The sequence below is a fragment of the Lactuca virosa genome, chromosome 9 (assembly GCF_052849685.1).
Source record: "Lactuca virosa cultivar CGN04683 chromosome 9, Lactuca_virosa_CGN04683_v6, whole genome shotgun sequence".
In the NCBI taxonomy this organism is placed as follows: domain Eukaryota; kingdom Viridiplantae; phylum Streptophyta; class Magnoliopsida; order Asterales; family Asteraceae; genus Lactuca; species Lactuca virosa.
In genome coordinates, this window is record NC_136434.1 from 230,521,841 (window position 1) to 230,545,695 (window position 23,855).

At 36.7% G+C, this 23,855-nt stretch overlaps 1 pseudogene; it reads right to left on the reverse strand.

Moving 5' to 3' along the window:
- Nucleotides 1-723: 723 nt before the first annotated feature.
- Nucleotides 724-23,855, reverse strand: part of LOC145140387 (exocyst complex component SEC6-like) — a 40,798-nt pseudogene continuing 17,666 nt past the window's right edge.

Sequence of the window (23,855 nt, forward strand, 5' to 3'; positions counted from 1 at the left end):
TTTACTTTGAAAAATCTATCAATTATAGCATTATACTTTTAATATTTTTTACAAGCACATTTCTCTCAAAAATTCAACCCAGTTTAAAAAACTACTAAATTAAAGCATCGTACTTTTCTTTTTTCTTTCGGCTACATATTTGTAAGCATTTTTGTCTTTAAAATGGCAACCTAATTAAACCATTGCATGTTTCATTTTCTTCCGGTTACAACTTTGTATTTTTCAAAAAAAGAATCTTATTAAAAATTATACTTTACAAAATCTCAATTAGTTTTTTATATCAATGTGTTTACTCTAGAAAATCTACCAGCTTTATGGTTAGTTTTATTATTTTCAGCACATTTCTCTATGAAACATCATCATAATTAAACCATTATACTTTTTTGTTGCAATTTTGTGTTTTTAAAATTTTTTCTTATCAATACATTACTTTAAAAACTATTTAGTTTTTTTTCCTTATCTGGGCATTTGACTTTAAAAAATCAACCAATTATATCTATGTACTTTCGGTTTTATGATCATACACAAATTTCTTTTTAAAAATCTATTTGGTTAAAGTATTGAAATTTTCTATTTTCTTGTATTTTAAAATTTTTTCCCTTTCAGAACATTTTACTTAAAAAATCTTTACATTCAAAGCATTCATTGTATTTCATTTTTCTTCATTTAAGCTCATTTTTCTTTAAATAGTCGTCCTAATTAAAGCTTTGCACTTTTCCATTCTCAATTTGCCATTGGCATTACACTAACTATAAAAACAAAAAGAAAAGATTTTTTTACCTAAATCAACAATGGTTCTCTGCTTTATAGGTGACATATTGTTGGTTGAGCGACTATGTACTCGGTCTTTGGGATTTCACCTGATTCCACAATAACCGATTTTTTTGGCGTTTTGTACTTTTTATGCAAAATCAACTGATCCTCAAGAGTCACCCTACCCAAACATCTGGTAGCTGCTTCCTCCATATGACCACCTAACTCATTTTCTCTACTCCTCGGTTTCTCTGAAAAAAGAAAAAAAATACAGTTGAAGGTTGACTAATACCACTTCTTTATTCATATGATTCTATTCATAAATAATAATAAAATAAACCACTAACCCCCCCCCCCCCCCCCCCCCCCATAAAACTGATATGTGGGAAACAAGATTACGTAAAATACCTCGGGAGTTTGTGGAATGCTTCTCTTGAATAACAAAATTATGTCCACCAATTAGGACTGATGAAACCTAAATATTAAAAAAAAAATCAAATTTAACAAAAGCAAAATCATCACAACAAAAGAAATAAACATAAGATCATATGAACAACTTTTGAACGGTTCAAAGGTTTCCACCTATGTTAATGTGGCAGCAACAGCTTCAGCGCTACTTGACACCTGCTTCTAAAATTGCTCTGCTAACTTTCTCAAGCTATCCAAGTTATTTGGTCCCGTTACAAAATAACAAAAGTCATGAAAAAAGTTGATATTATTACCAAAAATAAAAAAACAAAACCTGATTGAAACAAATGAAATATGGTGCTTAGACATACCAAAAACAAAATATACATCATAAGAATATAAATAAAAAAATGAACTAAATATTATTAAAAATACCTATTAATTTGTTCCATCATTCGCCAAGAACCCTTCCCATCTCTACAAAAGTGATACCAAGGTTGTCCTTCATGACATTCTGAAATTATACATGGATGAGTGAGTGAGTGAGTGAGTAACATAATGGGTGTTATGGTAAATTCATATAATCTAATGAAAGGACCTTTCTTTCCATGTATGAGAAGAACATGAAACCAGCCATTGCTCTCTTGGGTGCATTTGGGTCTTTTTTTTCTTCTTTGGTTTTTTCTTCTTTGATCCATCGTCTTTATTGGCTTTGGGTCTCTTCTTACTTGAAGATGGTTTAGAAGTAGTAGATTCTTTTTTTTTTCGTTTCCTTCTTCACAGTTTTCTGAAAATAAAACCAAAATTCAATTACTTTCAAAGTACATTAATTGATATAATAGGGAGGAAAAATCAAAGTAAGATCCAAAACCTGATTACTTGCCTCCTTTTCGCCTCTACTGTGACTACCATCGGGATCATCTCCCCCATAATCATCAGTAGGTATTATACTTTAAAATCTTCATCCTGCATAATTTAACCAAATTCAACAACATTCTTGTTTCGTTTTTTCTTATGTATTGTACTTTAAAATATCACTACTACAAAAATACCATTTAATGACACACATTGGGTGTCATAAAACCCACAGACGACACACAAATGTGTGTCAAGGAAGGTCCAGTCATAAAGGAAGACGACACACATTTTCATGTTGTAACCTTACGACGCGCATTTACGACACACATAGATGACATGCAATGCTAAAGGAAGACAACATGCATTTGCATGTCGTAACCTTATGACACACATTGTGTGTCATAATTTTAAATGTTTTAAAGATTATATATATATATATATATATATATATATATATATATATATATATATATATATATATATATATATATATATATATATATATATATATATATATATATATATATATATATATATACTAATTTTCAAATTAAATGACATTTAATGTCTCATAACACAACATAAAATACATTATTTATCAAAAAGATCTATTTCATACAATAAATATACCAACATTCATTCATCTAATCTACTTTGTGTTTCATAAAAAAAATCTATTTCATACAATAAATGTACCATAAAAAGAAACCATTTCCTTAATTCTTCTTTGCAACCTAGGAAGTGCATAAGATAATAAACAAGCCTTATGTATCTAATCTTTAAATAAGCAAAGCTTTCTTGACATTTTTTAGCAACTTCCATGGTTTCTTTCATTTTTTTTTTTAGCAGCTTCCATTACTACATCACCTGAGATAGCATATGGTCGACATAAATAATGATTGTTTGTTCAAAGCAAGACTCAAGAAATCGTCTAAATGACCTTTCTTCAATATACCTCACAATTTTTGTTTAATATTATATAAAAAGGTAAGAAATTTTGTGCGAAGTAATTTAAAAAATGTTGGAATTGAAAACTTACATTTTTACATCAATAAAATAATCATCAAATGTAGCGATTAGTTATTCAATAACATGTCTTTCACTCCATTTTGTAGACAAGTTTTAGATATGATTAGAGGAGGGGTATTTTGGTATTTTGGTAATTGGTCCTCCTAAAAAAAGAAAAAAGGAAAAAAGTATTTACCTTTATGATAATGTTTGACTAGTAGTTCGTGTACTCCTGGATCATCAAATATGACATTCACTATTTGACGTATAGCTTCCTGAATCGGTCAAAGAAAGTCAACATACAAGACTTTTGCACATGGCTACATATGATTAAAGCACAACATACCTTTGTAACCTCCAGAAACCTCTTAAATATGTCCTTAAGATTAATCTATTGCAAAAGATTTAAATTTTAAATATGAATAATTCGATGTAAAAGTATGAAATTATAACAATTAGTTACATAAATAATATAAAATTCTTTGAGTTTATTTCTAGTGAACAATGTAAACAAGAAGGGGTTGTTATTTTTTTTTTCCAAATAACAGTTAATGAATACCCTTCAAATAACCTTTATTTTTCAAATACAAAGTAAATTAATGATTTTGTAATTTTTATCTTTATATAAAAAGGAGCTGAAATGAAGAATAACCCACTTTGTATAATTTTTTGATAGGGCTTCAATAGTGCTAGAAGCTAGCTCCATATCAAGATCATAGCATCTCAAGTTGTTAATCTGTCATCATCACCTAAAATTCAGTTCTCAACAAATCAGATAACATATAAAATATTAAATTTTACTTCTAAAATGTTTGTTTTTTATTTTTTACTTTTGTACCTGAATGATGGACAAAGAGTAGGGATGAACATATGGACTGGGGAACCGACCAGAACCGGTACTGAAATTGGAACTCGATGGAACCGGTCGGGCCGGGCCGGGACCGGGACAATATTATTGTGGATTTTTGGAACCAGTAACCGGTAGGAACCGGAACCGGAACCAGTAGAACCGGCAAAAACCGAAACCGTATGTTGCTATTTCTCAAGGACCGGTTCCAACATTGAAGACACGGTATGAACCGGTAGAACTGGCGGTCCGGTTCGGTTCCTATTTTCCACCAAAGTTCGTTTCCTAGGCCGGTTCCGGTTCGGGCCGGTTCCAGCTGGATCGGTTCCTTTACTCATCCCTAACAAAGAAATTATGTATAACATAATTTATGTATTATTTTTGCAAACAATTTGCACTTGTTCTCCAAGAATTCTAAATAAATCAACAACATCTGGCGTATAAAGTATTCCCTTATCTGTTGATTTTGGTAGTTGTACTTTATTACCTTCAAGAATACTCAAATACCATTTTTATAAACAAAAAAAGTTTGAAGAATATCAAGTAAAAAGAATGATAATAATAAGATTTAAAGTTTCCAACTTTACCCTTGTTGTTGCTTGCATTCTCTCAACATATCCATAAGTGGATCCATTTCAACACTCTCTTAACAAATTTGAGCTAGTGTCTCATCAACTCCAAGTGCAAATAAGTTATCTTGATACTCAACCACCCATCAAATTACATATTTTTTAGTAAAAAAAATATGAATATTTAAATATTTGGAAACCTAAAGCTGGAATATTTTTGATCTTCAAGAATAACCTGTAGCATCCCAAAATTCTCGACCAAAAATTTCATTTTTGATATAACGATTCATAAAACAATATATAGAAAACATCATCAAGTTATTTCATTTCATAAAACCATAGATCGCATGTCTCAAAACCGTATCATAAAATAGTAATAATGTCAGAGTACAAATCCCAAGAATCTCATATGCGGAAAATTATGTGTGGATGCGCTGCTACCGTGTCGGCTCCTTTCTCTTTGAAGAAGAAGGACCTGAAACAAAAACTGAAAACTGTAAGCACAAAGCTTAGTGAGTTCCCCCATCATACCACATACCATAAAACATACATAATGCCTAACATATATGGGTACTGGACTACCCCTTCGGTCTCTTTCAACCGGTAACTGCCTAGCATATCAGGGTGCTGGCCTACCCCTTCGGTCCTATCGACCGGTACCTAGCCTAGCATAGCCCTTCGGTCCTTTCGACCGGTACCTTGCCTAGCATATCAGGGTGCTGGCCTACCCCTTTGGTCCTTTCGACCGGTACCGGGGACTATTTCACCCCCTACTCTACCACATAGCATCCTAATGCATAAACATGTAATCATATACTGCCTAGCTTTTCTGGGTGCTGGCATACCCCTTCGGCCCTATCGACCAGTATTGGTATCTATCCTACCCCTCCTACCATATATCACATAACATCATAGCATACTAGCACATAAAACATGACAGATAGTGACATACCAGACAATTATCACAAAGACAATCATCTCTACTATAACTCTTACTAGTGGGCCGGCCTTGGTGCCTTAGACCCACTTCTACTGGAACGTAACTCACCTCAATGTCGTGCAGTAGCTGAATGTCCTCGGCTCTGGAACCAACTCTCCTCAAACTCCTATACATAACATCTCTTTTAATTACTCTTTCAAACTCATAACCCCATTAAGGGTCAACTCTGGTCAATGGTCAAGGCAAAGGTCAACACTCTGGTCAAAGTCAACATTCTGGTCCAAGTCAACATTCTGGTTGACTCAACTCGCCGAGTTGGTCCATCAACTCGTCGAGTTCCCCGGGTCCATAGAACTCTCGAGTCTCGATCCTACTCGTTGATTTCTTCCATGAACTCGTCGAGTTCCCCTTTATACAAGTCGGGGCATTTCACTCACAACTCGTCAAGTTCATACTTGAACTCATCGAGTTCTTCTTCATATCAGTTGGGTCATTTTGCTCTCAACTCACCGAGTTCATCCTTGAACTCGTCGAGTTCCTCCTCATATCAGTCGGGACATTTTCTCTCAACTCGCCGAGTTCATCCTTGAACTCGTCGAGTTCTTTGATCTTCAAGTCCATAAACACATCCAACTCGTTGAGTCATCTTCTAGACTCAACGAGTTTGCTCAGTAACAGAAAAGGTTGGGAGACCACGACCCAACTCTTCGAGTCGTATGAACGACTCGTCGAGTCCCCCAAAGTCCAATCTATCCAGTCGTTTCCAGTCGGGCTTAATGCATCCAAAACATAGATCTGGCCTCCTCGGGTCGATATAACAAGTAAAGTTACAAACTTTACGTTCATGCATGGGTTATTTAGCTCAAAAGCCCTAAAAAGTGGTTCATATGATGCATGGGGCTCCCATGGCCATAAAGTTGGCACCTTTATGCCATAGAGTCCCTCAAAGTCTCTGGATCTGAAGTTATTACCCCAAAACATGCTTGCATCCATGAATGGTTCCATAATATGCTCCATATGACCCTAAACTACCCCATGAAGAGATCTAGTAAACAAATAGACAATGTATAGACTTTATACCTCAAATGAACTAGAAATGAAGTTCTTCTTCTGGATCCAAAGCTCCTCCCTTCAACCAAGCACTTCTAGCTTTCACTACTTCAAGAAAACACCAAGGAATCACTCCTTTTTCACTCACACACACTCACAAAGCTCAAAATCATGAATTAGGGTTTGTTGGACTATGGGAGGCGATGAGGGAGGCCACAATGGGGGTGTTAAGGCCTCCAACTCGTCGAGTCCCTTTGCAAAAATGAATAATTCTTTATTGAAATACATACCAAGAACCGGGCGTTACAATACCTTTAAGATTTTAATATTTGTAATCTCATTAGCACGATCACTCAGTAGTCTTAGCCATTGAATAAACCTCTCTGTGTACAGATTCACCATAAGCTAGAATATTTCATATCTGCAATAATAATACTTCAAATTACAAAAAACCAAAAATAGAAAAAATTTAACCATCGAATCCAAATCAAATTTCTTCAACTGTTGGTCATCAATCGTCGACCATCGAACCCGAGTTCAAGCATTTAACCATCGAATCTAAAATCAATATCAACATAATTTCAAACCAACATCAAGTAATATCAATCAACTTTTGATTCTCGACTCCAAACCAAATCAGTCGCACATTGAACTAACACACAAAAACGATTTTGACTTTTTAGGTTGACGTTTCAAATTCGTCAGTCGACAAACACAAATCCATGAATCTATCATCAATTTTTAGATCGAACAGAGAATAGTCAACTTGTTCTTCAACATTTATTGATCAGTTTCATCAAAATCAAAGTGATCAATTTGATGATTTTTCAACTTTGACTTGATCATCATCGATTTCTGTGATTGAACACAGTATACTGAATCGATTCACAAGAGCTGATTAAAAAGAAATTATAATCGATTTTAAAATTCATTGAAACAAAAACTAGTACTCAATGACACTCGTGATCAATAACACGAGATATGATCTTCCGAAGGTACAACTCATGAAGCAACATATGACAACAAAAACGATGCAAACAGATAGTAATAAGCATCGATCAGATTTTGATAAATCTTTGGGCTCACCAAATATGATTTAAGATTGAAATAATATTGGGCTCAGTCAAATGTGTATGAAAACGAATAGTAAACAGATCGCAGATTGGGCTCAAATAATCGAACATACGAACAGTAAAGAATCACAACTTGGGCTTTCGAATTGAATCAAATCAGATGAATAGTAACCGATTGTATGTTTGGGCTTGATTTTGATTAGATTAACAGTAATTGAATTTTAGAAATGATTTTGATTTTGATGGTTGATCTAAAAAAATGGATCAATCAATGGGGTAAAAACAGATTTGATCCAATTAGTCAAATCGATCAAAAATTGAAAAACGTAAAGTACGAATCGAATTAATGGACGTTTTGGAATCCATTTGAGAATTTGAGATACCTTTTTGACGAATCGAGTTCCATTTGCAATGTACGAATCAAATTTAGAAGATCTTGGTTCTTTTGTTGGAACGATAAAATCTCCAATTTGAACATTTTACCACCCACTATGCGTGATGTACAACTCGTTCTTCATGTTCTTCGTGCTCTTCAACGATCCAAGAACATCTTCATAAGAACCACCAACACTTTTGGGTTTTGACTTCAAATTCAATGCAACCTTTGGAGATTTTTTCTTTGGAGCCCAAATTTTCTTCACAACAACACTTGATGATTTTTGTGAGTAAACCCGCTTGTTTTTGTGTTTAATCTTCTTCTTCTTTTTCTTTCTCATCTTCTTGCATCTTGAAGATTTGATTTCAAGAACACCTTCATTCTTGACAACTTCAACTTTGCAAGTTTGAATCAAATCTTTTGGAGTTTGATACTTGTGAATTTCTTGGATTACCGGCTTTCCATAAGGAATCATTCCTTCAAACGAATCACAAGAACACAATATATCATCAGTTTGAACTCCAAATCAAGCAAAAAACTTTTTCATCTTCATGAGAATCAACTTGAATCTTCTTATCATGAACTACAACATCAAGAACATCTTTAGAAAAATTAAGAGCATGAAGATCACTTAGGTTTTCAATAAGAGAAATGTATCTATTATTAAACAAATCTCTTTCTTCTTCTTCCTCTTGATTTTCGCTACAAACTAACATGATCATGGAAAGTGATGGGTTTTGAGCATTCTAACACTCCTATGGTGTACATGCAACCCTAGAAACCTTGGATCTATGTTTGACTAAGATACATGCAAATAATTATTTTTCCAAGGTTCTTATCCTAACTAGCATGGCATGGGGTACTTGAATCAAATAAAGCTAGTAGAATTACTTACCTTGTAGTTGTAGTTGATTGCTTGGAGTTTGAGAGCCTAGCACCAATAATGTGGATGCCTCAAATGGAAGTCACAAATCACCACAAACTTGGAAACTTGAGAGAATAGTCATAAACTTCTTGAAATCGGCCCTCTTAGTTTACACACATCAACTAGTGTTATTTCAAGAACCAAAGCCTTCTTTATATAGTGTGGTGGATTAGGGTTACATCCATGTAAACCCTAATACCCATGTCTTTTCATTTCCATGAGATCCATGGGTTAAAGCTCCATGGAGTATCCATGGACTTTCCATGCAAGCCTAGCCCATTCCAAATAAGCATTAGCACACACTATATAAATACAAGAGCCCATATTTAATTAGTCATACTTTTGATCTCTAAATTAATTCTAAATTAATTATAGATCAATACTAATTAAATAATATGATTTTATATTAATATATTAGGACTTATAATATATTAATAAATCATAACTTATACTATTCTCAAACGATTATCCATAAATTTTTCGGGTGAAGTGCAACCCAAATGGACCATGTCGGGTCGGGTCAAGTACATACCAAATATAGTTATGGACTTAGACACTATATCCAACAGTCTCCCACTTGGATAAGTCTAATAACTATAGTTGCAAGTATGACTTCAGGAACCGATCAGCAATCGTAGCTCTTTAAACTCTGTTGAACTATGAAGCGCCATTTTAGATAAGTGATCATATAATCCTCTGTTCTAGATATCAGCCGGACAAATACATGGAACATGGTCTTGCTTATTGTCCAGCATTTGTTTCCCGATTTCCGATTTGTTTGACATAGAACTTAACTGAACACATCAATTTAGTTCTGACCGGGCTCGGTACATAGGTCAAAACAAAATCATCGAGGGGACCAGATATCGCTTCTAATCCTAGAAGGAACAGATAAACTTCGACTCATATGTTTGCTCTACTACTTGTTGAATTACACACAAAAGCACGGTTTATAACATCGAGTTACCAATGCGTTTTCGTGCAATCAATGCATAACCAACTCATAGGCAACAAATCATATCTCTAGGTTTGAAGACTTATATGATATTACCGTCTCACGATCACTCGAGATAAATTCCATGAAGTGATACAAGTGAGCGTGGGTTGAATCCAATACTCAGAACTTATGAGCACTCATGAGTGTTGTAGCCCCGCTTTGTCTAACATCTTAGACCTCTACAAGTCAACCCATGACAGTCTTGATTCATATCTACTTCCAACATATGACCGATTGTGGAGAGTTTGAATAATATGATATAAACCATAACATAATTATTCTGGAAGTCAAAACATGCAAAAAGAAATAATAGTAAACGATTGACAAGAGATAGCAACACTTTACTCATAAATAACAGCTTTTATTTATCATCAAATGTCAATTACATTTTACAAATTTCAAGATTATCTAACTACTAAAACTAATATCATCCTTCAGCCCTATGCTCTGACCATGCTGGAGATGCTTAGCCCGAGTCAGTCCCTTCATGAGGGGATCTGCTGGGTTCTCATCCGATGATACCCTCTTTGCCACGAGGATTCCTTCTTCTATTCGATGTCTGATGAAGTGATATTTTTTGTCAATGTGTCTGGATCTCCCATGATCTCTTGGTTCCTTGGCTAAGGTAACCGCACTATTGTTGTCACAGAAAATCTCCATTGGCTCCTTTATAGCTGGTACAACTCCAAGGTCTCCGATGAAGTTCTTTAGCCATATAGCCTCCTTTGCTGCCTCGCTTGCTGCTATATACTCTGATTCACAAGTGGAATCAGCCACTGTCTCCTGCTTGGAACTTTTCCAAGTAATTGCCCCTCCGTTTAGAGTAAATACCCAGCCCGACTGAGAGCGGAAATTATCCCTGTCAGTCTGAAAGCTAGCATCATTGTACCCTACAACTCTCAAGTCCTCACTGCCACCGAGGGTAAGGACCCAGTCCTTAGTCCAGTGTGCCTTGCTAGGGTTCCCCTGATACCTGCTAACCATGCTCAAAGCAAAGGCTACATCAGGTCGAGTACACGTCATAGCATACATGATCGATCCTACAGCTAAAGCATAAGGTATTCGACTCATTTCTGCTATCTCAGCCTCAGTCTAGGGCTTTGTGTCTTACTCAATCTGGCGTTACTCTGGATGGGTAACTCTCCTTTCTTGGAGTTATGCATGTTGAACCTTTTCAACACTTTGTCCACATAGGTGCTTTGACTAAGTCCAATTAGTCTTTTACTCCTGTTTCTCAAAATCCTTACCCCTAGGATATAGGCAGCTTCTCCAAGGTCCTTCATAGCGAAACACTTCCCAAGCCAGGACTTTACTTCCTGCAGGGTTGGGATGTCATTTCCTATGAGTAGTATGTCATCCACATACAGTACCAAAAAGCTGACTATACTCCCACTAGCCTTGATATAGACACAAGATTCATCTTCACTCCTTGAAAAGCCAAATTCTTTGACTTTCTCATCAAAGCAAAGATTCCATCTACGAGGTGCCTGTTTTAATCCATAAATGGATTTCTCGAGCTTACACACTCTACTGGGGTACTCTGTACTGAAAAAACCCTCTGGCTGAACCATGTAAACATCTTCAGCCAACTTTCCATTAAGGAAAGCGGTTTTGACATCCATTTGCCACATTTCATAATCATGAAATGCAGCAATGGCTAACAGAACCCTAATAGACTTAATCTTGGCCACTGGTGAAAAGGTCTCATCATAATCAACTCCCGGAGTTTGAGAATAACCCTTTGCAACCAGTCGTGCCTTATAAGTGTGTACATTACCATCCATGACGGTCTTCTTCTTGAAGATCCATTTGCACCCAACTATCTTACGATCGGGTACATTGTCAATCAAGTTCCAAACTTGATTGTCATACATGGACTGTATCTCGCTATCCATAGCCTCTTTCCATTTAGCAGCCTCAGGGCCTGCCATGACTTCCGTGTAGCTGTTAGGCTCATCCAGATTTACCAGTGTGTTATCACTGATAAGTGTCTCACCTTCTGCAGTAATATGAAAACCATAATAATGCTCAGGTGCATTCCTAACTCTGGTGGAACGCCTCAGAGGTATAGATTCTTCAGTCGGCTCAACAGGAGTTTCCTCCTCAGGTTGAGGGCTAGGGTTTGAGGTTCCTTCACCACTTGACTCTTGAATTTCCTCAAGGTCAATTTGCCTCCCACTGTCTCCTTGGCTCATGAATTCTCTCTCTCGAAAGAATCCTCTTCTTGCTACAAAGACCACATTATCACTGGGTCTGTAGAAGATGTAACCAAAGGATTTCTGTGGGTAGCCGATGAAAATACACCTTTCGCTTCGGGGTTCGAGCTTATCGTGAGTCTCGCGTCTCACGAAAGCCTCGCAACCCCAAATCTTGATGTGGTCTAGATTGGGAACTTTTCCAGTCCACACCTCGTGAGGTGTTTTGGCAACCTTCTTTGTAGGGACTAGATTAAGGATATGGGCGGCAGTCTCTAAGGCATACCCCCAAAATGAGATTGGTAGCGAAGCTCGACTCATCATGGAACGAACCATGTCCAACAAGGTCCGATTGCGCCTCTCAGCTACACCATTCAACTGTGGTGTCCTAGGAGGTGTCAATTGTGAGACAATCCCACATTCCTTAAGATGGTCAAGGAACTCAGTACTAAGATACTCACCACCACGATCGGATCGAAGCATCTTAATGTTCCTGCCCAACTGATTCTCCACTTCTTGCTTAAACTCTTTGAATTTCTCAAAGGTTTCTGACTTATGCTTGATTAGGTAGACATATCCATATCTACTAAAATCATCAGTAAAAGTCACATAGAACCGATTAGCATCTCTTGTGGCGGTTCTGAAGGATCCACACACATCCGTGTGTATGAGGTCCAACAAACCTTCACCCCTAGCACAAGTGCCAGTAAAAGGTGACTTTGTCATTTTACCAAGCAAACAAGATTCACAACTATCATCTGACTTTAGGTCAAATGACTCCAAGACTCCATCCTTTTGGAGTTGGCCTATGCGTTTCTTGCTTACATGTCCAAGACGACAATGCCATAAGGATGCTTTATCTAAGCTAGTGGAAGAGTTAATACACAATACATTATTTCCTAGATTATCTACAACAGATACAGTTTCATACACGCCATCACAAGGTAATGCTTTAAAATAAAGAACATTATTAAAGAAAGCATCAATACTACCATTATTATTATCAAAATAAAAGGCAAAACCTTGTTTATACAATGCATGAAAGGAAATAACATTTTTTGCCAAATCTGGCGAATAATAACATTTATTCAAATCTAATGTAAACCCACTATTTAGCACTAAGGAATAAACTCCTATCTTGGTGACATGTGAAGCTTTCCTGTTTCCCATGATCAAGTTTATCTTTCCCTGCTCCACATTCTCACTTCTTTTTAGTCCCTGCAAATCACAACATATGTGAATACCACAACCTGTATCAAGGACCCAAGACTTAGAATGAGGTGAGTTATTAGACAATATAGTATATATACCTGCATGGTTGGGTTTTACTTTCTCATCCTTCAAACCTTGCTGGTACTTTGGGCAGTTTCGCTTCCAGTGCGACTTTTCATGGCAATAGAAGCATTCAGCCTCATTAGGGTTAGCAGAAGGAGTGACAAAACCTTTCTTGGTTTTGCTTGAAGAGGAGCCTTCAAGGGTCTTACCCTTGGTACCCTTAGAAGGGTTCTTTCTCTTCTTACCTTTGCCATGCCCGATTGCCAAGACATTGGCCGCAGTTGGAGTAGGATTAGGAGTAGTAACAACCGACTTACCCTTTAGACCACTTTCGGCGGTCTTCAAGAGTCCTTGAAGTTTGCTGAGGGTGACTTCTTCCTTGTTCATGTGATATGTCATGCGGAATTGATCATAACACGATGGCAAGGAGTGTAAAATGATGTCTATTGCTAACTCCTCAGGGAAGTTCACATTCAGCTTCAGTAAACGGTCCACATACCTTTGCATTTTCTGCATGTGGCCCGTGATGGGTTCACCATCCTTCATTCGGGTTGTTATCATGGAGGAGATTATTTCATATCGCTCTTGACGAGCACTTTGATGGTAGCGGTCCATCAAGTCCTGGTGCATCTCAAAAGGATAATAGTCCTCATAGGACTTTTGGAGCTCGGCTGTCATGGTGGTCATCATGATGCATGCCACTTTTGTAGCATCTCTTTCATGTACCTCATATTCAGCAAGCTCTTCAGGAGTAGCAGTTGGCTCGGGTACCTTCAGCTCCTTGTCGAGAACATATTCTTTGTATACCGAGTGACCATCCTGATGTTTCTGATCCAATCTGTAAAGTTGGACCCATCAAAGATGACTTTCCCACAAAGATTCATGAGAGAGAAGGAGCTAGTAGGGTTTGCCAAAAGCATTGTTATTGGAAGACATCTGAAAAGAAGAGGGAATAGATTAGATTAGATATAGACATAGTCCTTAACAAAACACCCAAATGTAATATTAAGGCTAGGACCCAACACAATATTTTATAACTTAGAAGAGGGATGCCGTAATCTAAGCTATAAGATATTTGAAGGTAGGTGAATGACGATTCACCAATTTCCACCATGAAAAACGAAATATTTAATTAGGTTTTAATTGGTTTAGAAACTCCTAGATTCTTTGAGATTCATTGAACTTTCTTCAATGGCATGTTTCAATCTCGAGTGTGCCCTTCAAGTTTTGTGACTGGGATGCCGAGGATCACAAAACAAGGTGTGAAGTAACCATGCAAATTACTTGGTACCCTTAATGTATTACCCCTCAATCGATGTGCCGGTTAACCACACACGCTCCATCGATACTATGATAAACATTAAGTCACCCTTTACCTACCTTGTTAAGTTCAAGTTAGTGTGCCGGTTAACCACACATGCTCCACTAACGACTTAAACAAAGTGTAAAGTGTAATTTCATGGATTAGCACCTTATTCACATTTTCCTAAAATAACTAAGATTGGGAATTCAATAAAGTTTAGTTACTTTAGTATTATCATTATACTTTTAAAGAGAATTTATAAGTCCTTATCCTACCCGTTCGGCTAACGACCCTCCACCGATCAAGGAAGCGGTGGGTGAGAGTGGACACCCATTAAGTTGCCATTTTATAGGCAACAACCTTATACCCCCCTTATAGACCGGCTTCGTGAATGAGGCGTACTAGCGGTAAGACGACTTGATCTTATACATATATAAATATTATTAAACTTATAATATTATAAAGTATAAGGGTTGAATTTTAACTTTTAAAATTCTAGGGGTTGGAACTAAAGTTTTTAATATGACTTTACATGTTCCAAAATTTGAGGGCAAGTTTTGTAAACTTTCAAAACTTTTCATTTCTCATAACTTATGAGTTAATGGTTATTAAAAATGAAGAGTCTTCATTTTTGTAACCTATGTGTTCTTTTAATGGTTATTTATAAATGTGACTTTTGGTTATCCATAACTTAAGAACTAGTTATGGACTCCATTAAAACACATAAAGATCAAGAATTAATCTAATCAATTATTAGCACATAATTTCTATGATCTTCTATACTCATATGTTTATGAATGTTCATATCAAAAATTTCAAGAATCGTAAGTACATATACAAAACTTGAAATTTTGATACGAGCTTTTGAACAAAACTTCGATTTTCAAGTTTTTTTTTTTTTTTTTTTTTTGCATCAAGTATCAAATAAACAAACCAGGCTCTGATACCACTGATGGGTTTTGAGCATTCTAACACTCCTATGGTGTACATGCAACCCTAGAAACCTTGGATCTATGTTTGACTAAGATACATGCAAATAATTATTTTTCCAAGGTTCTTATCCTAACTAGCATGTCATGGGGTACTTGAATCAAATAAAGCTAGTAGAATTACTTACCTTGTAGTTGTAGTTGATTGCTTGGAGTTTGAGAGCCTAGCACCAATAATGTGGATGCCTCAAATGGAAGTCACAAATCACCACAAACTTGGAAACTTGAGAGAATAGTCACAAACTTCTTGAAATCGGCCCTCTTAGTTTACACACATCAACTAGTGTTATTTCAAGAACCAAAGCCTCCTTTATATAGTGTGGTGGATTAGGGTTACATCCATGTAAACCCTAATACCCATGTCTTTTCATTTCCATGAGATCCATGGGTTAAAGCTCCATGGAGTATCCATGGACTTTCCATGCAAGCCTAGCCCATTCCAAATAAGCATTAGCCCACACTATATAAATACAAGAGCCCATATTTAATTAGTCATACTTTTGATCTCTAAATTAATTCTAAATTAATTATAGATCAATACTAATTAAATAATATGATTTTATATTAATATATTAGGACTTATAATATATTAATAAATCATAACTTATACTATTCTCAAACGATTATCCATAAATTTTTCGGGTGAAGTGCAACCCAAATGGACCATGCCGGGTCGGGTCAAGTACATACCAAATATAGTTATGGACTTAGACACTATATCCAACAGGAAAGATCATACAAGCATTCAATTTTCAAAAGTGGTTGAAATATCAATATTCCATTATCATCTTTCAAACCTCCATAAGAAATCAAAGTACTCCATGAAATCAACTGTCACACCCCCAAACGAAACGGCGGAAACGTTCAGGGGTGATGGACGTCATGTATAGTATCACAACAATTGTATTATAGCCATCAAAGTAAACACAACCATTACATTGAATATATAAAAGGTATTTAAATCAGTTTGATTCATATTTATATACATCAAAAGTATAGCAAAAATATAAAAGACGTGACTCTATACGCTCCGTCTTCTCAAAAGCTGTGGGAGTACCTGTCTACTGATTTCCTGAGAATACAAGCGGTTTTGAAAAGAGTATCAACATTAAGCTGGTGAGTTCATAAGCATGTTTTTGTAATGAAAACCTGTTGATAAATCTATGAAAATGTTTGTATGTTTGCAAGAAAATCCAATATTTTCTTTAATGAAAGCGTGATAATACCAGTTCCTTCTATGACTACTTAGTTCATACTAGTTATGTATGAACTAATATCGAACAGACAGTTGATTATGTGAATTTGCCTTAAGCCCACAACCAAACAAGGAACAGGAAATGAGGTGAAAACCACACATTCCACAGTCTATCGGATATTCTTCATACATAACCCAGATGTATAAACTAAAGAATTATAGAATTAACGATGAATGGTTATTTCTGTATCTTGTTGTAGTATATGAAAAATGTTAGTTTTTATGTTTAGTTACTACCATATGTATTATATGATGAGTTCTATATGAAAATATTGTATAGAGTGTTCTATATGAAAAACCCTGGCTACCACTAGTATGTATAGTAGTTTTTTTACTTAAAGCAAAACCATTTATTCAAATTCCTTGGAATTCTCCAGTTGTAATGTATGATAGTTCTATTAATGAAAATAAGACTAATTGAAGAAATGAATTTTCGTAAACAAATGGTTAGTTTATACTATTGTGAGTTCGCATAACCATGCTTGATATGACCTAGTGACCTTTACGACGTTCTTCAAGTGTCGGATATATGACATTTGTCACCTTAGGCATGCCTCCCTAACTGTAGCTAGCAGTTCAGGTGTGGGATTGTCAGTCCCGAATAGATCTATTCACAAATCTCACGCTCTCCATCCAGGAGACTCTGGTTATACTATGTTAGGATTTAGTTCAATACTCCGAAGGGTATAAATTGAAGTAGTGTCTCACAATCCTGTATTAACTAGTTTACGTGTTGTTTAGTATCGTTCTCTCTACTTGAAATCGTATATATGCTTTACAGATTAGTAATAATTATACTTAAATAATTATTTAGTATGGTACTCTTGTATTCAGAAAGTAGTAATGTATACCATAAACTATATCTGTCATAGTTTATATGATAGTTAATGTATAATTCTGAAATGATAAAACTGTGTATTGAAATCCCAAACTATACCTATTATAGTTTGCATGTGTATTAAGTACTCGGTTCATGTATTGTTCTCAAAACTATGCAATTATAGTTGTGAACTGAAAACTTCCCTTATGCTCAGCATGTTACAAAAGGGATTAAATATCTAAATATTTTATAAAATGTGAAGCCTTTTTGGTTGTATCCATTGCATAAATTTTAGTCCTTATAAAATTCTGTGTATAGAGTTCATAAAAACTATTTTTATTTAGCTTGTATCCCCCCCCCCTAAAAACATTAAAATAATAAAATCGTAGGGGTATGAACTCACTGTTAGTTGCGTGAAAGTGTCGGACAACGAAACTAGGAATGAAGACCCTCGGGTTGAGTTACACGGCACTTAACGGGATCCTAATAACAATTAAATACATATATGCATTTTATTAGCGAAACAATTAATTATAGTGTTGGAAAAACACTTGCTTTTGGTATAGGAATGTTACCGGGACTCGATTGAATCGGAAAAAGCGGGTTTTCAGGCAAGTTCACGACTTGGGAGGGTTTGCGGCCGTGAACTGTTCTCGGCCGTGAACATCCCTTGAATGGTTTACGGCCGTGATCAATGTTCTTGAAGAAAATATGAAGGTTTGAAGGGTTCACGGCCGTGAACTGATTTCGGCCTTTGAAGATTGGAAGATTTGAAGGGTTTGCGGCCGTGAACTCAAGAACAACAATACTAGATTCGATGAGAAACGCGTTTTAGATGCTCCACAGCAACACCCAAAGGTGATTCTTGATGATTTTCAAAAGAAAAGAGGGTATTTTTGTGTTTGCAGTTGAGAGGTTAGAGAGAGAATGGGGGAGTTTTTGGCCAGAAAAGTGTAAATGAGGGGTAGGAGCAAATATTTATAGATTGGGTGTATGGTCGGTGGTGGGGTCCACCAACCGTGAACAAGTTTACGACCGTGATCGGGTTCACGGCCGTGAACACCAGTCAGGCCGATTTTTGTTTATTTTCGAAGTAACTCGGGTTTTCGAGCGATTTTGGTTCCGACTCATATATAAAATTCAATTATAAAACTTAAATGATTTTCCAATCCATAGGAATTTGATGGAACTTAATAAAAATTTAAAATTTATTTAACGGAATCGGGCTAACGTTAACGGAAAAAAGTTCGGGTTGTCACATCATCCCCCCGATAGAGGGAATTTCGTCCCGAAATTCTAACATAGAATACAAATCATGGACTCGGAAAAAGATGCGGGTACTTCTGTTTCATCTAATCTTCGCGCTCCCAAGTTGTCACACCCACAAACCGGAACGGCGGAAACGTTCAGGGGCGGAGGACGTCATGCTTAGTATCACAACACATGCATCATAGTAATCAAAGTAACAAACAACCATTCCATTAATATTAAAGTGTTTACAAAGTATGCGATTCACAAAATATTGACTCCAAAAGTAAATAACAAAACAAGACATGAAGCTACTAAGCTCCATCTTCTGAATCCCAGTGTGCGTACTTGTCTACTAGTTTCCTAAAAATACAATTATTTTGAAAGAGTAGATCAGCATTTAAGCTGGTGAGTTCATAAGTATTTTAGTTATAAAAAGTATACTATAAGTTCTTTTAGAAAAGTTTGCATGTTCCTACAGAAAATCCTATATTTTATGATGTGATGAATGATAAGTAAAAATGACTCTACAATTCCTTCTATGAGTACTAAATGGATACAAGTTATATACAAATTAGAGTAAATAGACAATCGATTGTGTGAATCTGCCCTAAGCCCACAACCAAACAAGGAACAAGAAATGAGGTGGAAGTCACACATCTCATTGTTTGTTATATCTTCATTGTATACAACCCTGGCGTATTCATTTGGTACTTATGGAGTTAACTGTAATAGTTCTTTTATATTTGAAGAAAACATTCCTTAAGAAAATCATATATTTTCTTAGTAAAATGGAAACCATAATAGTTCCTTCTATAATCACTTAGTTTATATTGGCTATATATAATCTAATATCGAACGGACAGTTAACTGTATGAATCTGCTCTAAGTCCACAACCAAACAAGGAACAGGAAGTAAGGCGGAAAACACACATTCAACTGCCTATCGGATATCAATTATATATAACCCTGATGTATAAACTAAGGTATTATAGAATTAACCACTAAAGGTCCTTTAAGTTATACTGGTTTAATAATGCGAATCAAACCTTTTATAGATTAGTTTCTAGTTTCACTTACTTAATGATCTATCCAAAAAGTATGTTTTTGGTACTAGACAGTGGTATATTGAATTTGTATGCTATGACCCGACCCATACTTGTTACTCCATATGATTACTTGGTATATACGGGTTATATATTTAACTAAGATCGAATAGATAGTAGAATGTGTGAATCTGCTCTAAGCCCACAACCAAACAAGGAACAGGAAATGAAGCGGAAAGCACACATCCTACTGCCTGTCGGATCTGATTAATACATAACCCTAATGTATAAACTAAGGAATCATAAGGTTAGCATTATAGGCCCCCTTTTAACTGAATGCTCAAGTTACTAGGAAATAGATTACATTGTTCGATGTGAGAATATCACTATATGAATGTAATGGGAAAACAAAAATATACAGTAGTGTTGTATAAAACAATTACTGAAGTACTAACTACCTTAAAACCAATTTGTTAAATTAAGGTAAAATGTGATGAGGTTATAACCATGCTTGATTGACTAGTATAAAACACGACGATCTAAAGATGTCGAAAATGGTATGACATTTGTCACCCGTAGACCTGCAGGTCCCACTGTAGCTAGCAGCAAGGTGTAGGATGGCCAATCTTGTATAGATCTATACACAAACTCATGCTCTCCCTCCAGGAGACTCTGGTTACAAAACGTGACACACAAGTATATTGCTATGCCATGAAGTAGTGGCTCATATTATTCTTATTTTGTTATTGTTATAGTATATAAGTTCCTTCCTGTTCTAGTTATAGTATGTATGTTCCTTCCTAAACTATACCTATTATAGTTTACTAGTATGTTTGTTTGAACTGTTCCCGATTTGTAGAAAAGACTCAATTATCTACTGAGTTAAGCATGTACTTTAAAAACTGAGTTTTATAAACAACAATATAACATCTTTTAAACATAAGAATTTCCCTTTACTGTGATGGTTATCACCGGTAAAATATTAACACAATACTATTGTGTTCAACATGTATTCCCCCCTTAAAAGCATTTAAAAACATTTAAAAGATAGATTATACGGGTATGAACTCACCTTATGTGGGTGATTCAATTGATGATTCGAATAAGGAAGATAAGCTCCACGAATGAAGTCCCGAGGCACAAACGAGTCCTGAATGACATATATTGATACATATAGCAATGTAATTAGTGAATCTAACTACAAAGTTGATTCGGAAACAACCTAGGATGCAAGAATAACTCGCCAAAAGAATGCTAGAAGCAAGTTAGGAGGCTAAAAGGGTGTTCACGGCTGGGCTTGAGGTGTTCACGGCCCAAGGGGGTGTTCACGGCCCAAATGATGGGTGGTTCACGGCCCACTTGAGGTTCACGACCCAAATGAAGGATGGTTCACGGCCTTAGGAGGGTTCACGGCCCAAAATGGTGAAGAACACTTGAAGATCTTGTTGTTTGGTGAGTGTTTGAAGGCTCTTTGATGTATTCCAAGAAGATGGTAACGAAAAGGGATGAAAAAGAGTGAAAGGTGAAGTTCTTATGGATGATACTTGAGAGAGATTTGAGAGGATCACGGCCAAGGAAGAAAGAAATGAAAGAAAATCAGCCATCTCTTATAAATAGGGACTAATTCACGGCCTAAGAGGTGTTCATGGTCCGAAGTTCATGGTCGAAGCCTCGTTCACAGCCGAAGCCTCGTTCACGGCCGTGAACCGATGGTTCAAGGTCCGAATTTGTTTGCGGCCATGCGAAGGTTATTGATTCCTTAGGCTTTTCTCTCCAAACACACTAGATACAAGGCTTCAAACACTTATAGATCATTACTCTGACTATATTAAGATAATTAATGAAGTGAGTTTAACCTTTTATTGAATAAGTTTCATTTTTGTTGACCAATGTTGACTTTTATAAGGATAAAATTTCCGGGTTGTCACATCATCCCCCCGTTAGAGAGAATTTTGTCCCGAAATTAGCTTTCTTAGCAGTACTCTTGGGGTCGTACTCCTCTGGTTGGTAGAATATCCACTCGTATACCTGGGTAACTTTGCCCTGATGTTCGTGATAAGATTCATACCTGGTCCATCTATCATCACCTCGTGTATACAAGTCGTATATAATTCAGATTAGTAAGACGGTCGGATGTGCGAATCTGCCCCAGGTCCACAACCAAACAAGGAACAAGAGATAGCGCGGAAACACACATACTAAATCCGCATAATCATAATTATATACCACCCTCGCGTATACACTTAATAGTGATAGGTGGGCTGTATTCGTCCTTAGCCTCTGTCCTTGAACTTGATCTGCTGGACGAGCGGTAGTTCAGGAAGGTCTGTTGAGTATACGGAGGCAAGGTTTCAGAGGGCAAGGTACTCCTCGCATGAGTACTTCGGGGTTTAGAAGACAAGAGACAATTTATGAGGTTTGGGTCGGGTTGTCATTACGAATGACGAAGGTTTCGTTAATCGGTCGGTAAAGGCGATGGAATTTCGAAACACATGAACTTGGTATGGTGAGGACCAGGCCAATCCATGACGTATGATGGCGACGGACTCTTTATAGAAACAAATATTAGGCCGATTTGAAAGAAACGTTTGTTATACGATGGTGTATTTCGAGTATGCTTGGCAATGTATTATGTGAAGACTTTCTAGTGCTTTCAGTTTTCTCCTTGATATTAACACTGCCACAAATCGTACCGCGATAAGCGAGTACTAACAGTGAAAATGCTTTGATAACTAGTGTCGATACTTTATATTATGATCCTCCTCGGTACCTCTATGATCGCTTGGAATATACAAGTTATGTATAATTAAGATGAATAAAACGGTCGACTGAGTGACTGTGCCCTAAATCCACAACCAAACAAGGAACAGAAATTAAGGCGGAATCACTCACTCTTAGTCTGCAAAATCTTAGCTATGCACAACCCTGATGTACATACTAAGCCATCATAGCTCACCTGAACGGATCTTTAGTTCTCTTATGAATGTTGTGACTTGTTCGGAAGAGTGAGTTATTATAAGTACTTTTTAATTTCCCCAAATTTTTAATCTTATATAAAATATAAATCAAAAGTTTAAAGAAATTTTTATTTAGAAGACATACCGCTGTTCGCTGGTGGTTCCGGAGCAGTCTCTCCTGCGGTGATCATCAGAACTCGTCCATCCGCGCCAGAGTTCTTCGTTATCGGGCAGTCCCTTTTGTAGTGTCCTGTCTCACCACAGCCATAGCAGCCCTGGTTTACTTCAACTCCGGGGATTTAGGAGATCGGTTGTGCCAGCGCCCTACAGAAACGGGCAGTGTGCCCCTTCCTGCTGCAATTCATGCACTGCATTTCCCGGCATACTCCAGTGTAGTGGTAGTTACACTTACCACACTTCGGGAGAGTTCCAGCATATCGACTGACAGTTCCTGGAGTGGCAGGTGTTGTGGCGGCGTGTACAGCAACTACTTGATATCCTACGGGGGTTCCTGTGCTGGTTATTCTTTCCTCTTTTTCCCCGACTTCCGTTTATAGTTCTCTCCCTTTGTTGGCTTGGGAACTGGGGCTACCACGCCATGTCGGACTCCATGGTCAATGAGTCGTTGGGCTAAGCGTTTGGCGCTATTGAAGGTAGTTGGATTAGAAGACAGTACATCCCCCTGAATCGGGGTGGATAAGCCCCAGATGTACTTTTCTATCTTCTTACTCTCCGGGGTAACCATCCTGGGGCATGGTGCTGCTAGGTCGCTAAACCTTTCAGTGTAGGCCACTATGTCTGAGCCGACCATGGTATGCTCCCATAGCCTTGCTCCAGCTTTTGAACTTCACCTCTTAGGCAATATTCTTCCAACATAATCTCTTTCAGGTTCTCCCAACCCATCGAGTTAGCCATTGATAGGGTCAGTGACTTAACATGGCTATTCCACCATGTTAGGGTGCT